Source organism: Oncorhynchus nerka, linkage group LG26, assembly GCF_034236695.1.
Source record: "Oncorhynchus nerka isolate Pitt River linkage group LG26, Oner_Uvic_2.0, whole genome shotgun sequence".
NCBI lineage: Eukaryota > Metazoa > Chordata > Actinopteri > Salmoniformes > Salmonidae > Oncorhynchus > Oncorhynchus nerka.
Window position 1 is genome coordinate 46,032,140 of NC_088421.1, and position 13,377 is coordinate 46,045,516.

Consider the following 13,377-nt stretch of genomic DNA (forward strand, 5'->3'; position numbering starts at 1 on the left):
ATAGGTCTACCTTTCCCCTCCCTGGGCAGTAAGTCATGTGACTATAGGTCTACCTTTCCCCTCCCTGGGCAGTAAGTCATGTGACTATAGGTCTACCTTTCCCCTCCCTGGGCAGTAAGTCATGTGACTATAGGTCTACCTTTCCCCTCCCTGGGCAGTAAGTCATGTGACTATAGGTCTACCTATCCCCTTCCTGGGCAGTAAGTCATGTGACTATAGGTCTGGGCAGTAAGTCATGTGACTATAGGTCTACCTATCCCCTTCCTGGGCAGTAAATCATGTGACTATAGGTCTACCTATCCCCTTCCTGGACAGTAAGTCATGTGACTATAGGTCTACCTATCCCCTCCTTTGGCTGTGTGAGATATGGTACCTGTTGGCCCACACACACACACACACAAATTTGAATGTGACAATCATTCATTGCCCATCTCTGTTTGGAAAACATGCGGGGCCCACCCAGCGCCTTTAGTCGGTCTCAGTACAGTGAGAATGGCCTAATTCTAGAATACCCCTCTATCGCTTTAAGACGCCATGTGGGAGGGGCGTGGTCAGACTCACGAAAGCAGTGGAAACGCGATGAACGTTGCACCGGTGTACAGCAACCCCTGACAGAAGCACAGAGGATGCATCATAGCTACTATTTTACTCTTTTAACCAACTTCACTATCTTATTTTGGTGCTGATTTGTTTTTTTTTCAAAATAAAAATATTAGAATTGGGAGTTTGGAAGAGTCGATAGGATATATATTCTCTACATTTTGCCTGGACCCGTTGTTGAGCGGATCCTAGCCTACTGCAAGACAAGCCAACAGACAACGTTGTTGTGTGATGAACGCGCCCTTGTCTTGAACCTGGGGCCTCTTTGAAACTGTCACGCGGATCAACGCCTTGTAGATGGGATGCTTTTCACGGTGAGTTCCGCGTGGCCTATGCATGCGCTTTAAATTAGATTCATAAAAAAAAAACTTAATTGTGGCTCTTTTATTCCGTCTTGATCATAGTGCATGCAGCTTACAAACAGACAGAAGCGCAGATAGGGGGGGGGGGTGAATATTAGGAGCGGAGACGCTTTTGTAATCATCAACCAGGCTACTTACTGTTCCCCGTCAGTGATCCTCGGCCGTATTGAAACTGGGTTTAGGGTCATTTCATGATTCTCTTTTTAACAGTTTAATTGGAGTAGTTGTCTCCTTTATGTCGAGTGTAGATTATTCCTCACATTACAAAGAACAGCCAATTGCAACATGCGGTGGTTTTGGGCGCTGCCGGGTGCCTGTTTATTGAATGCAACGATGTTGCAAAAATAGGCTCGTGTTACTTTGTTGCCTTTTCTGTGTCTGGGTTCATGATCATTTGCTTTGCGTCTTGAACTCAATAGAATAAGACGGTGTTTTTTTTTAGGTTTTCTGTTAAAATTCTGCTTTCAGTGGACTTATAATTATTTTCATATTTCTTAACTTTATATTCGACTGATTCATTTAGAAGTTGTGTAGCTTAAAGGAATTCAAAGAAATATGGCGCGAGTCACTTTTTATTATTATGGTAAAAAGAAAAGCGTCGCTTGTATTGAAGGCAAGTGGGGCTGTAGCTCCTGGATACGTTGTCTAGACCAGGGGAGCGTGATGGTCTGAATCTATGAGGATGGTGAGACAGTGGGGCTGTAGCTCCTGGATACGTTGTCTAGACCAGGGGAGCGTGATGGCCTGAATCTATGAGGATGGTGAGACAGTGGGGCTGTAGCTCCTGGATACGTTGTCTAGACCAGGGGAGCGTGATGGCCTGAATCTATGAGGATGGTGAGACAGTGGGGCTGTAGCTCCTGGATACGTTGTCTAGACCAGGGGAGCGTGATGGTCTGAATCTATGAGGATGGTGAGACAGTGGGGCTGTAGCTCCTGGATACGTTGTCTAGACCAGGGGAGCGTGATGGTCTGAATCTATGAGGATGGTGAGACAGTGGGGCTGTAGCTCCTGGATACGTTGTCTAGACCAGGGGAGCGTGATGGTCTGAATCTATGAGGATGGTGAGACAGTGGGGCTGTAGCTCCTGGATACGTTGTCTAGACCAGGGAGCGTGATGGTCTGAATCTATGAGGATGGTGAGACAGTGGGGCTGTAGCTCCTGGATACGTTGTCTAGACCAGGGAGCGTGATGGTCTGAATCTATGAGGATGGTGAGACAGTGGGGCTGTAGCTCCTGGATACGTTGTCTAGACCAGGGGAGCGTGATGGTCTGAATCTATGAGGATGGTGAGACAGTGGGGCTGTAGCTCCTGGATACGTTGTCTAGACCAGGGGAGCGTGATGGTCTGAATCTATGAGGATGGTGAGACAGTGGGGCTGTAGCTCCTGGATACGTTGTCTAGACCAGGGAGCGTGATGGCCTGAATCTATGAGGATGGTGAGACAGTGGGGCTGTAGCTCCTGGATACGTTGTCTAGACCAGGGGAGCGTGATGGCCTGAATCTATGAGGATGGTGAGACAGTGGGGCTGTAGCTCCTGGATACGTTGTCTAGACCAGGGGAGCGTGATGGTCTGAATCTATGAGGATGGTGAGACAGTGGGGCTGTAGCTCCTGGATACGTTGTCTAGACCAGGGGAGGGTGATGGCCTGAATCTATGAGGATGGTGAGACAGTGGGGCTGTAGCTCCTGGACACGTTGTCTAGACCAGGGGAGCGTGATGGCCTGAATCTATGAGGATGGTGAGACAGTGGGGCTGTAGCTCCTGGATACGTTGTCTAGACCAGGGGAGCGTGATGGTCTGAATCTATGAGGATGGTGACTCCGGTGAGACAGTGGGGCTGTAGCTCCTGGACACATTGTCTAGACCAGGGGAGCGTGATGGTCTGAATCTATGAGGATGGTGAGACAGTGGGGCTGTAGCTCCTGGATACGTTGTCTAGACCAGGGGACCGTGATGGTCTGAATCTATGAAGATGGTGAGACAGTGGGGCTGTAGCTCCTGGATACGTTGTCTAGACCAGGGGAGCGTGATGGTCTGAATCTATGAAGATGGTGAGACAGTGGGGCTGTAGCTCCTGGATACGTTGTCTAGACCAGGGGAGCGTGATGGTCTGAATCTATGAAGATGGTGGGGCTGTAGCTCCTGGACACATTGTCTAGACCAGGGGAGCGTGATGGCCTGAATCTATGAGGATGGTGACTCCGGTGAGACAGTGGGGCTGTAGCTCCTGGACACGTTGTCTAGACCAGGGGAGCGTGATGGCCGGTGATATCTTTTCTGAGAAAATGCATTTTTGCCAACTCCCTCTGCAGCATTGGGAGAAGTGAGTTTGGATCTCAGACCAGAGAAATGTTCAATCATTAACCAGCAGACATTAGATAAAGTGGAACTGCTGGGGACAGAATGGACAAACTGACCCTGTTAAGTCCAAAACTGTACACACACACACACGCACACACACACACACACACACACACACACACACACACACACACACACACACACACACACACACACACACTTCGTAGCAGACATTTCACCTACTGTTTAGCCTCTCAACGTGCGTGTGTGTATGCTCTGGTACACTGGTCAAAGTGCATCCCATTCTCCCAAACCCTTATCCTCCCCGCCAGAGAGACTGTTGACATGGCAACCAGGTCTGTGTCACTGGGCATCAGATCAGCTCATTGGCTGGGAGTCCTCTACTGTCTGTGTTCCAAATGGCACCATAGTCACTCTACGGTGCACTACTTCTGACCAGGGCCCATAGGGGCGGATAGAGAGAATAGGGAGACATTTGGGACACACTTTCTCTGGTCCTCCTGTCATAATGGGGGGGTTATTAGAACTAAACTTTATTTAAAAAAAAATGTGCAATGGAAAATTCAACCAAACCAATCGTTTCTCATTGGACAAATTAGGTAGTTGCCTACCCTACGTTGCACTCAGGTTTCTAACGTTTTGTTGAATCAAGAATATTGGCGGATAAATCAAACGTTTCAATTGTCATTAACTGAATGGATCTTTTCATGTGTCTGTGTTCCTGTGTGACAGCTGTGAACCGCTGTGTTCTGTCTCTCACCATGTACTGTGTTGTGGGAGGAAAGCCATGTCTTTGTAGGGGGGCGGGGCATGTCTTTGTAGGGGGGGAAGGCCATGCATCCTGCTTTAAACTGAACTCTGTCATAGAATGTGTGTGTACATGTGTGTATGGGGGTTGACATTCCAGGAAATTCCAACATAAACTGTTATTTTCTCCTAGGAATGTCTCTGTGGACTGTGACACTTAGCTGAATGATACTGAGTATGTGGTGAAGGGTTGTACCCTGTAGTTTGGTTGACTGATGTTGCGTTGCCAGTTCAACACTTAGAAGTTGGTCTTTCAGGGACACTTTGAAGTTGTAATGGATCCATCTGTATCATTGGTTCTCCTCCTCTGATCCTGACTGTTTACTGTTCTGACAGGTTGTATCCCAGCTGACACCCTGTCCACTATATTCTGTATCCCAGCTGACACCCTGTCCACTATAGTCTGTATCCCAGCTGACACCCTGTCCACTATAGTCTGTATCCCAGCTGACACCCTGTCCCCTATAGTCTGTATCCCAGCTGACACCCTGTCCCCTATAGTCTGTATCCCAACTGACACCCTGTCCCCTCTAGTCTGTATCCCAGCTGACACCCTGTCCCCTATAGTCTGTATCCCAACTGACACCCTGTCCCCTATAGTCTGTATCCCAACTGACACCCTGTCCCCTATAGTCTGTATCCCAACAGACACCCTGTCCCCTATAGTCTGTATCCCAACTGACACCCTGTCCCCTATAGTCTGTATCCCAACTGACAGCCTGTCCTCTATAGTCTGTATCCCAACTGACACCCTGTCCCCTATAGTCTGTATCCCAACTGACACCCTGTCCCTATAGTCTGTATCCCAACTGACACCCTGTCCCCTATAGTCTGTATCCCAACTGACACCCTGTCCCCTATAGTCTGTATCCCAACTGACCCTGTCCCCTATAGTCTGTATCCCAACTGACACCCTGTCCCCTATAGTCTGTATCCCAACTGACACCCTGTCCTCTATAGTCTGTATCCCAACTGACACCCTGTCCTCTATAGTCTGTATCCCAACTGACACCCTGTCCCCTATAGTCTGTATCCCAACTGACACCCTGTCCCCTATAGTCTGTATCCCAACTGACACCCTGTCCCCTATAGTCTGTATCCCAACTGACCCTGTCCCCTATAGTCTGTATCCCAACTGACCCTGTCCTCTATAGTCTGTATCCCAACTGACCCTGTCCTCTATAATCTGTATCCCAACTGACACCCTGTCCCCTCTAGTCTGTATCCCAACTGACACCCTGTCCTCTATAGTCTGTATCCCAACTGCCCCTGTCCTCTATAGTCTGTATCCCAACTGACACCCTGTCCTCTATAGTCTGTATCCCAACTGACACCCTGTCCCCTATAGTCTGTATCCCAACTGACACCCTGTCCCCTATAGTCTGTATCCCAACTGACACCCTGTCCCCTATAGTCTGTATCCCAACTGACCCTGTCCTCTATAATCTGTATCCCAACTGACACCCTGTCCTCTATAGTCTGTATCCCAACTGACCCTGTCCCCTATAGTCTGTATCCCAACTGACCCTGTCCTCTATAATCTGTATCCCAACTGTCCCTGTCCCCTCTAGTCTGTATCCCAACTGACACCCTGTCCTCTATAGTCTGTATCCCAACTGACCCTGTCCTCTATAATCTGTATCCCAACTGTCCCTGTCCCCTCTAGTCTGTATCCCAACTGACACCCTGTCCTCTATAGTCTGTATCCCAACTGACACCCTGTCCACTATAGTCTGTATCCCAACTGACACCCTGTCCTCTATAGTCTGTATCCCAACTGACACCCTGTCCTCTATAGTCTGTATCCCAACTGTCCTTGTCCCCTCTAGTCTGTATCCCAACTGACACCCTGTCCCCTATAGTCTGTATCCCAACTGACACCCTTCTAACGGTCTGTAACTAAGTAACTAAGTAACTAGGTCTGTGATTTGTGCACAGGAGTTGACCTTTGGTTCGTTCACTGTGGCACAGCACACTTGATGTAACCCCTGTTATGTTGCCCCAACATCTAAATTCCAAGGGGGTTTGGTGAGTCTCAAATGTCACTGTGAATACTGTGTTTGTTCCTGTGACCCTTTTGTTTCAGGCCTGATAATAATACTGTGTGTGTGTGTGTGTGTGTGTGCCAGCGTGTTAGTAGAGTTTGTTCACAAGCCAGAGGGCATGTTTATTCAGCAACCTCCTGCTATCTGGGGTCCCAAGGACGTCCGACTCATTATACAGTCCTCTACACTCTCATCATTATACAGTCCTCTACACTCTCATCATTATACAGTCCTCTACACTCTCATCATTATACAGTCCTCTACACTCTCAACATTATACAGTCCTCTACACTCTCTCATCATTATACAGTCCTCGACACTCTCTCATCATTATACAGTCCTCTACACTCTCATCATTATACAGTCCTCTACACTCTCTCATCATTATACAGTCCTCTACACTCTCATCATTATACAGTCCTCTACACTCTCATCATTATACAGTCCTCTACACTCTCATCATTATACAGTCCTCTACACTCTCATCATTATACAGTCCTCTACACTCTCATCATTATACAGTCCTCTACACTCTCATCATTATACAGTCCTCTACACTCTCATCATTATACAGTCCTCTACACTCTCTCATCATTATACAGTCCTCTACACTCTCAGCATTATACAGTCCTCTACACTCTCAGCATTATACAGTCCTCTACACTCTCTCAACATTATACAGTCCTCTACACTCTCATCATTATACAGTCCTCTACTCTCATCATTATACAGTCCTCTACACTCTCAACATTATACAGTCCTCTACACTCTCTCAACATTATACAGTCCTCTGTCTCCTCATTATACAGTCCTGTATCCTCATCATTATACAGTCCTCTACACTCTCAACATTATACCCACACTCTCAACATTATACAGTCCTCTACACTCTCCACTTATACAGTCCTCTATCTCCAACATTATACAGTCCTCTACACTCTCAACATTATACAGTCTCTATCCCAACATTATACAGTCCTCTATACTCTCTCATCATTATACAGACCTCTACCTCTCAACATTATACAGTCCTCTACACTCTCATCATTATACAGTCCTCTACACTCTCTCAACATTATACAGTCCTCTACACTCTCTCATCATTATACAGTCCTCTACACTCTCTCAACATTATACAGTCCTCTACACTCTCATCATTATACAGTCCTCTACACTCTCATCATTATACAGTCCTCTACACTCTCAACATTATACAGTCCTCTACACTCTCAACATTATACAGTCCTCTACACTCTCATCATTATACAGTCCTCTACACTCTCAACATTATACAGTCCTCTACACTCTCATCATTATACAGTCCTCTACACTCTCATCATTATACAGTCCTCTACACTCTCTCAACATTATACAGTCCTCTACACTCTCTCATCATTATACAGTCCTCTACACTCTCTCAATATTATACAGTCCTCTACACTCTCATCATTATACAGTCCTCTACACTCTCAACATTATACAGTCCTCTACACTCTCTCATCATTATACAGTCCTCTACACTCTCTCATCATTATACAGTCTCTACACTCCTCAACATTACACCTCTCCTCTCATTATACAGTCTCTCATTATACAGTCCTCTACACTCTCTCATTATACAGTCCTCTACACTCTCAACATTATACAGTCCTCTACACTCTCAACATTATACAGTCCTCTACACTCTCTCAACATTATACAGTCCTCTATCATCATTATACAGTCCTCTACACTCCTCATTATACAGTCCTCTACACTCTCATCATTATACAGTCCTCTACACTCTCAACATTATACAGTCCTCTACACTCTCATTATACAGTCCTCTACACCCATCATTATACAGTCCTCTACACTCTCTCATCATTATACAGTCCTCTACACTCTCTCAACATTATACAGTCCTCTACACTCTCAACATTATACAGTCCTCTACACTCTCTCAACATTATACAGTCCTCTACACTCTCATCATTATACAGTCCTCTACACTCTCATCATTATACAGTCCACTACACTCTCTCATCTTATCCCAGTCTGACACCCTGTCATCATTATAGTCTGTATCCTCTACACTCTCATCATTATACAGTCCTCTACACTCTCTCATCATTATACAGTCCTGTCCTCTCTCATCTTATCCCAGTCCTCTACACTCTCTCATCATTATATCCCAACTACACTCTCTCCCCATTATACAGTCCTCTACACTCTCTCATCATTATCCCATTCAGTCATCTACACTCTCAACATTATACAGTCCTCTACACTCTCTCAACATTATACAGTCTCTACACCCAACATTATACAGTCCTCTACACTCCTCATCATTATACAGTCCTCTACACTCTCTCAACATTATACAGTCCTCTACACACTCATCATTATACCCTCTACACTCTCATCATTATACAGTCCTCTACACTCTCTCATCATTATACAGTCCTCTACACTCTCATCATTATACAGTCCTCTACACTCTCAACATTATACAGTCTCTATCTCCAACATTATACAGTCCTCTACACTCTCAGTCATTATCAGTCCTCTGACACTCTCATCATTATACAGTCCTCTACACTCTCAACATTATACAGTCCTCTACACTCTCATCATTATACAGTCCTCTACACTCTCATCATTATACAGTCCTCTACACTCTCTCAACATTATACAGTCCTCTACACTCTCATCATTATACAGTCCTCTACTCTCTCACATTATACAGTCATTATACTGTACACTCTCCCATCTATTATACAGTCCTCTACACTCTCTCATCATTATACAGTCCTCTACACTCTCTCAACATTATACAGTCCTCTACACACCCTCTATATCATTATACAGTCCTCTACACTCTCTCATTATACAGTCCTCTACACTCTCAACATTATACAGTCCTCTACACTCTCATCATTATACAGTCCTCTCAACATTATCAGTCCCAACTCTCACCTCTACACTCTCAACATTATACAGTCTCTACACTCTCAACATTATACAGTCCACTGTCCCATCATTATACAGTCTCTACACTCTCAACATTATACAGTCCTCTCCTCTCTCATCATTATCTGTCCTCTACCAACATTATACAGTCCTCTACACTCTCTCATCATTATACAGTCCTCTACACTCTCTCAACATTATACAGTCCTCTACACTCTCAACATTATACAGTCCTCTACACTCTCAACATTATACAGTCCTCTACACTCTCATCATTATACAGTCCTCTACACTCTCATCATTATACAGTCCTCTGCTCTCTCTCTCATCATTATACAGTCCTCTGCTCTGTCTCTCTCCCAACTGACACCCTGTCCTCTCTTAGTCAGTCCTCTGACTCTCTCTCATCTGCTACAGTCCTCTGCTCTCTCTCTCCCAACTGACACCTCTGCTCCCCTCTCGTCGTCACACAGTCCTCTGCTCTCTCTCTCTCGTAGTCTGTCCCAACTGACACCTCTCCTTCTCTCGTCGTCACAGTCCTCTGCTAACTAAGTAACTAAGTACACAGTCCTCTGCTCTCTCTCTCTCCTCGTCACAGTCCTCTGCTCTCTCTCTCTCGTCACACAGTCTGTCGTCCCAACCTGCTCACCCCAACTCTAAATTATACAGTCCTCTACACTCTCTCATCATTACACAGTCCTCTCCCTCTCAACATTATACAGTCTCTTTGCTCTCCTCTCCTATGTCCTCTGCACTCTGTATCCTCTACTCTCTCTCATCATTATACAGTCCTCAGTCCATCATTATACTCCTCTCATCATTCCTACAGCTCTCTCTCATCATTATACAGTCCTCTGCTCTCTCTCTTATACAGTCTCTGCCAACCTCTGCTCTCTCTCATCATTATACAGTCCTCACCCTAGTCCTCTGCTCTCTCTTATCTCCCACACTCTCCCTCTCATTATACAGTCCTCTGCCTCTCTCTCATTATACAGTCCTCTGCTCTCTCAACATTATACAGTCCTCTGCACAGTCCTCTCTCTCTCTCTCATTATACAGTCCTCTGCTCTCCCTCTCGTCACACAGTCCTCTGCTCTATACAGTCCTCTGCTCTCACTCTCTCATCCTCTGCTTATAGTCAGTCCTCTCACTCTCACACAGTCCTCTGCTCTCTCTGTCCTCTGCTCTCTCTCTCTCTTATCACAGTCCTCTGCTCTCTCTCTCATTATACAGTCCTCTGCACTCTCTCCCAACTGACAGTCCTCTCTCTCTCTCTCCTTATACAGTCCCCTATAGTCTGCTCTCTCTTTCTCGTCGTCACACAGTCCTCTGCTCTCTCTTTCTCGTCGTCACCCAGTCCTCTGCTCTCCCTCTCCTCGTATACAGTCCTCTGCTCTCCTCTTATACAGTCACACAGTCCTCTGCTCTCTCGTCGTTAGTCCTCTGCTCTCCCTCTCGACACAGTCCTCTGCTCTTACACAGTCCTCTGCTCTCTCTCTCAACATTCACACAGTCCTCTGCTCACTCTCTCGTGGCACAGTCCTCTCTCTCGCTCACTCTCTCTCTCGTCGTTACACAGTCCTCTGCTCTCCCTCTCCTCGTCACACAGTCCTCTGCTCTCCCTCTCGTCATTATACAGTCCTCTACACTCTCTCATCATTATACAGTCCTCTACACTCTCAACATTATACAGTCCTCTACACTCTCATCATTATACAGTCCTCTACACTCTCAACATTATACAGTCCTCTACACTCTCTCAACATTATACAGTCCTCTCTCAACATTATACAGTCCTCAACTCTCATTATACAGTCCTCTACACTCTCAACATTATACAGTCCTCTACACTCTCTCATCATTATACAGTCCTCTACACTCTCTCAACATTATACAGTCCTCTACACTCTCTCATCATTATACAGTCCTCTACACTCTCTCATCATTATACAGTCCTCTACACTCTCATCATTATACAGTCCTCTACACTCTCTCATCATTATACAGTCCTCTACACTCTCTCAACATTATACAGTCCTCTACACTCTCTCATCATTATACAGTCCTCTACACTCTCTCAACATTATACAGTCCTCTACACTCTCAACATTATACAGTCCTCTACACTCTCTCATCATTATACAGTCCTCTACACTCTCTCAACATTATACAGTCCTCTACACTCTCAACATTATACAGTCCTCTACACTCTCTCAACATTATACAGTCCTCTACACTCTCTCAACATTATACAGTCCTCTACACTCTCTCATCATTATACAGTCCTCTACACTCTCTCAACATTATACAGTCCTCTACACTCTCAACATTATACAGTCCTCTACACTCTCAACATTATACAGTCCTCTACACTCTCATCATTATACAGTCCTCTACACTCTCTCATCATTATACAGTACTCTACACTCTCAACATTATACAGTCCTCTACACTCTCAACATTATACAGTCCTCTACACTCTCATCATTATACAGTCCTCTACACTCTCATCATTATACAGTCCTCTACACTATCATCATTATACAGTCCTCTGCTCTCTCTCTCGTCGTTACAGTCCTCTGCTCTCTCTCGTCGTTACACAGTCCTCTGCTCTCTCTCTCGTCGTTACAGTCCTCTGCTCTCTCTCTCTCTCGTCGTCACACAGTCCTCTGCTCTCTCTCTCTCTCTCTCGTCGTCACACAGTCCTCTGCTCTCTCTCTCTCGTCGTTACACAGTCCTCTGCTCTCTCTCTCTCGTCGTCACACAGTCCTCTGCTCTCTCTCTCTCGTCGTCACACAGTCCTCTGCTCTCTCTCTCTCGTTACACAGTCCTCTGCTCTCTCTCCTCGTCACACAGTCCTCTGCTCTCTCTCTCTTCGTCACACAGTCCTCTGCTCTCTCTCTCTCGTCGTCACACAGTCCTCTGCTCTCTCCTCGTCACACAGTCCTCTGCTCTCTCTCTCGTCGTCAGTCCTCTGCTCTCTCTCTCGTCGTCACAGTCCTCTGCTCTCTCTCTCGTCGTCACAGTCCTCTGCTCTCTCTCTCGTCGTCACAGTCCTCTGCTCTCTCTCTCGTCGTCACACAGTCCTCTGCTCTCTCTCTCGTCGTCACACAGTCCTCTGCTCTCTCTCTCCTCGTCACACAGTCCTCTGCTCTCTCTCTCTCTCGTCACACAGTCCTCTGCTCTCTCTCTCTCGTCGTTACAGTCCTCTGCTCTCTCTCTCTCGTCGTTACAGTCCTCTGCTCTCCCTCTCGTCGTCACACAGTCCTCTGCTCTCTCTCGTCGTTACAGTCCTCTGCTCTCTTTCTCGTCGTCACACAGTCCTCTGCTCTCCCTCTCCTCGTCACACAGTCCTCTGCTCTCTCTCTCTTACAGTCCTCTGCTCTCCCTCTCGTCGTCACACAGTCCTCTGCTCTCTCTCTCGTCGTCACACAGTCCTCTGCTCTCTCTCTCGTCGTCACACAGTCCTCTGCTCTCTCTCTCGTCGTCACACAGTCCTCTGCTCTCCCTCTCCTCGTCACACAGTCCTCTGCTCTCCCTCTCGTCGTCACACAGTCCTCTGCTCTCTCTCTCGTCGTCACAGTCCTCTGCTCTCTCTGCTCCTCTGCTCTCTCTCTCGTCGTCACACAGTCCTCTGCTCTCTCTCTCTCTCGTCACACAGTCCTCTGCTCTCTCTCTCGTCGTCACACAGTCCTCTGCTCTCTCTCTCTCGTCGTCACAGTCCTCTGCTCTCTCTCTCGTCGTCACACAGTCCTCTGCTCTCTCTCTCGTCGTCACACAGTCCTCTGCTCTCTCTCTCTCGTCACACAGTCCTCTGCTCTCTCTCTTCTCGTCACACAGTCCTCTGCTCTCCCTCTCTCGTCGTCACAGTCCTCTGCTCTCTCTCTCGTCATCACACAGTCCTCTGCTCTCCCTCTCCTCGTCACACAGTCCTCTGCTCTCTCTCGTCGTTACAGTCCTCTGCTCTCCCTCTCGTCGTCACACAGTCCTCTGCTCTCTCTCTCGTCGTCACACAGTCCTCTGCTCTCTCTCTCGTCGTCACACAGTCCTCTGCTCTCTCTCTCGTCGTCACACAGTCCTCTGCTCTCCCTCTCCTCGTCACACAGTCCTCTGCTCTCCCTCTCGTCGTCACACAGTCCTCTGCTCTCTCTCTCGTCGTTACAGTCCTCTGCTCTCCCTCTCGTCGTCACACAGTCCTCTGCTCTCTCTCTCGTCGTCACACAGTCCTCTGCTCTCCCTCTCGTCGTCACAGTCCTCTGCTCTCTCTCTCGTCGTCACACA

The 13,377-nt window shown here is 47.0% G+C and overlaps 1 pseudogene; it reads left to right on the plus strand.

Moving 5' to 3' along the window:
• The first annotated feature begins 488 nt into the window (after nt 1-488).
• LOC115120313 (cdc42 effector protein 4-like) overlaps nt 489-13,377 on the plus strand; it is a 48,456-nt pseudogene continuing 35,567 nt past the window's right edge.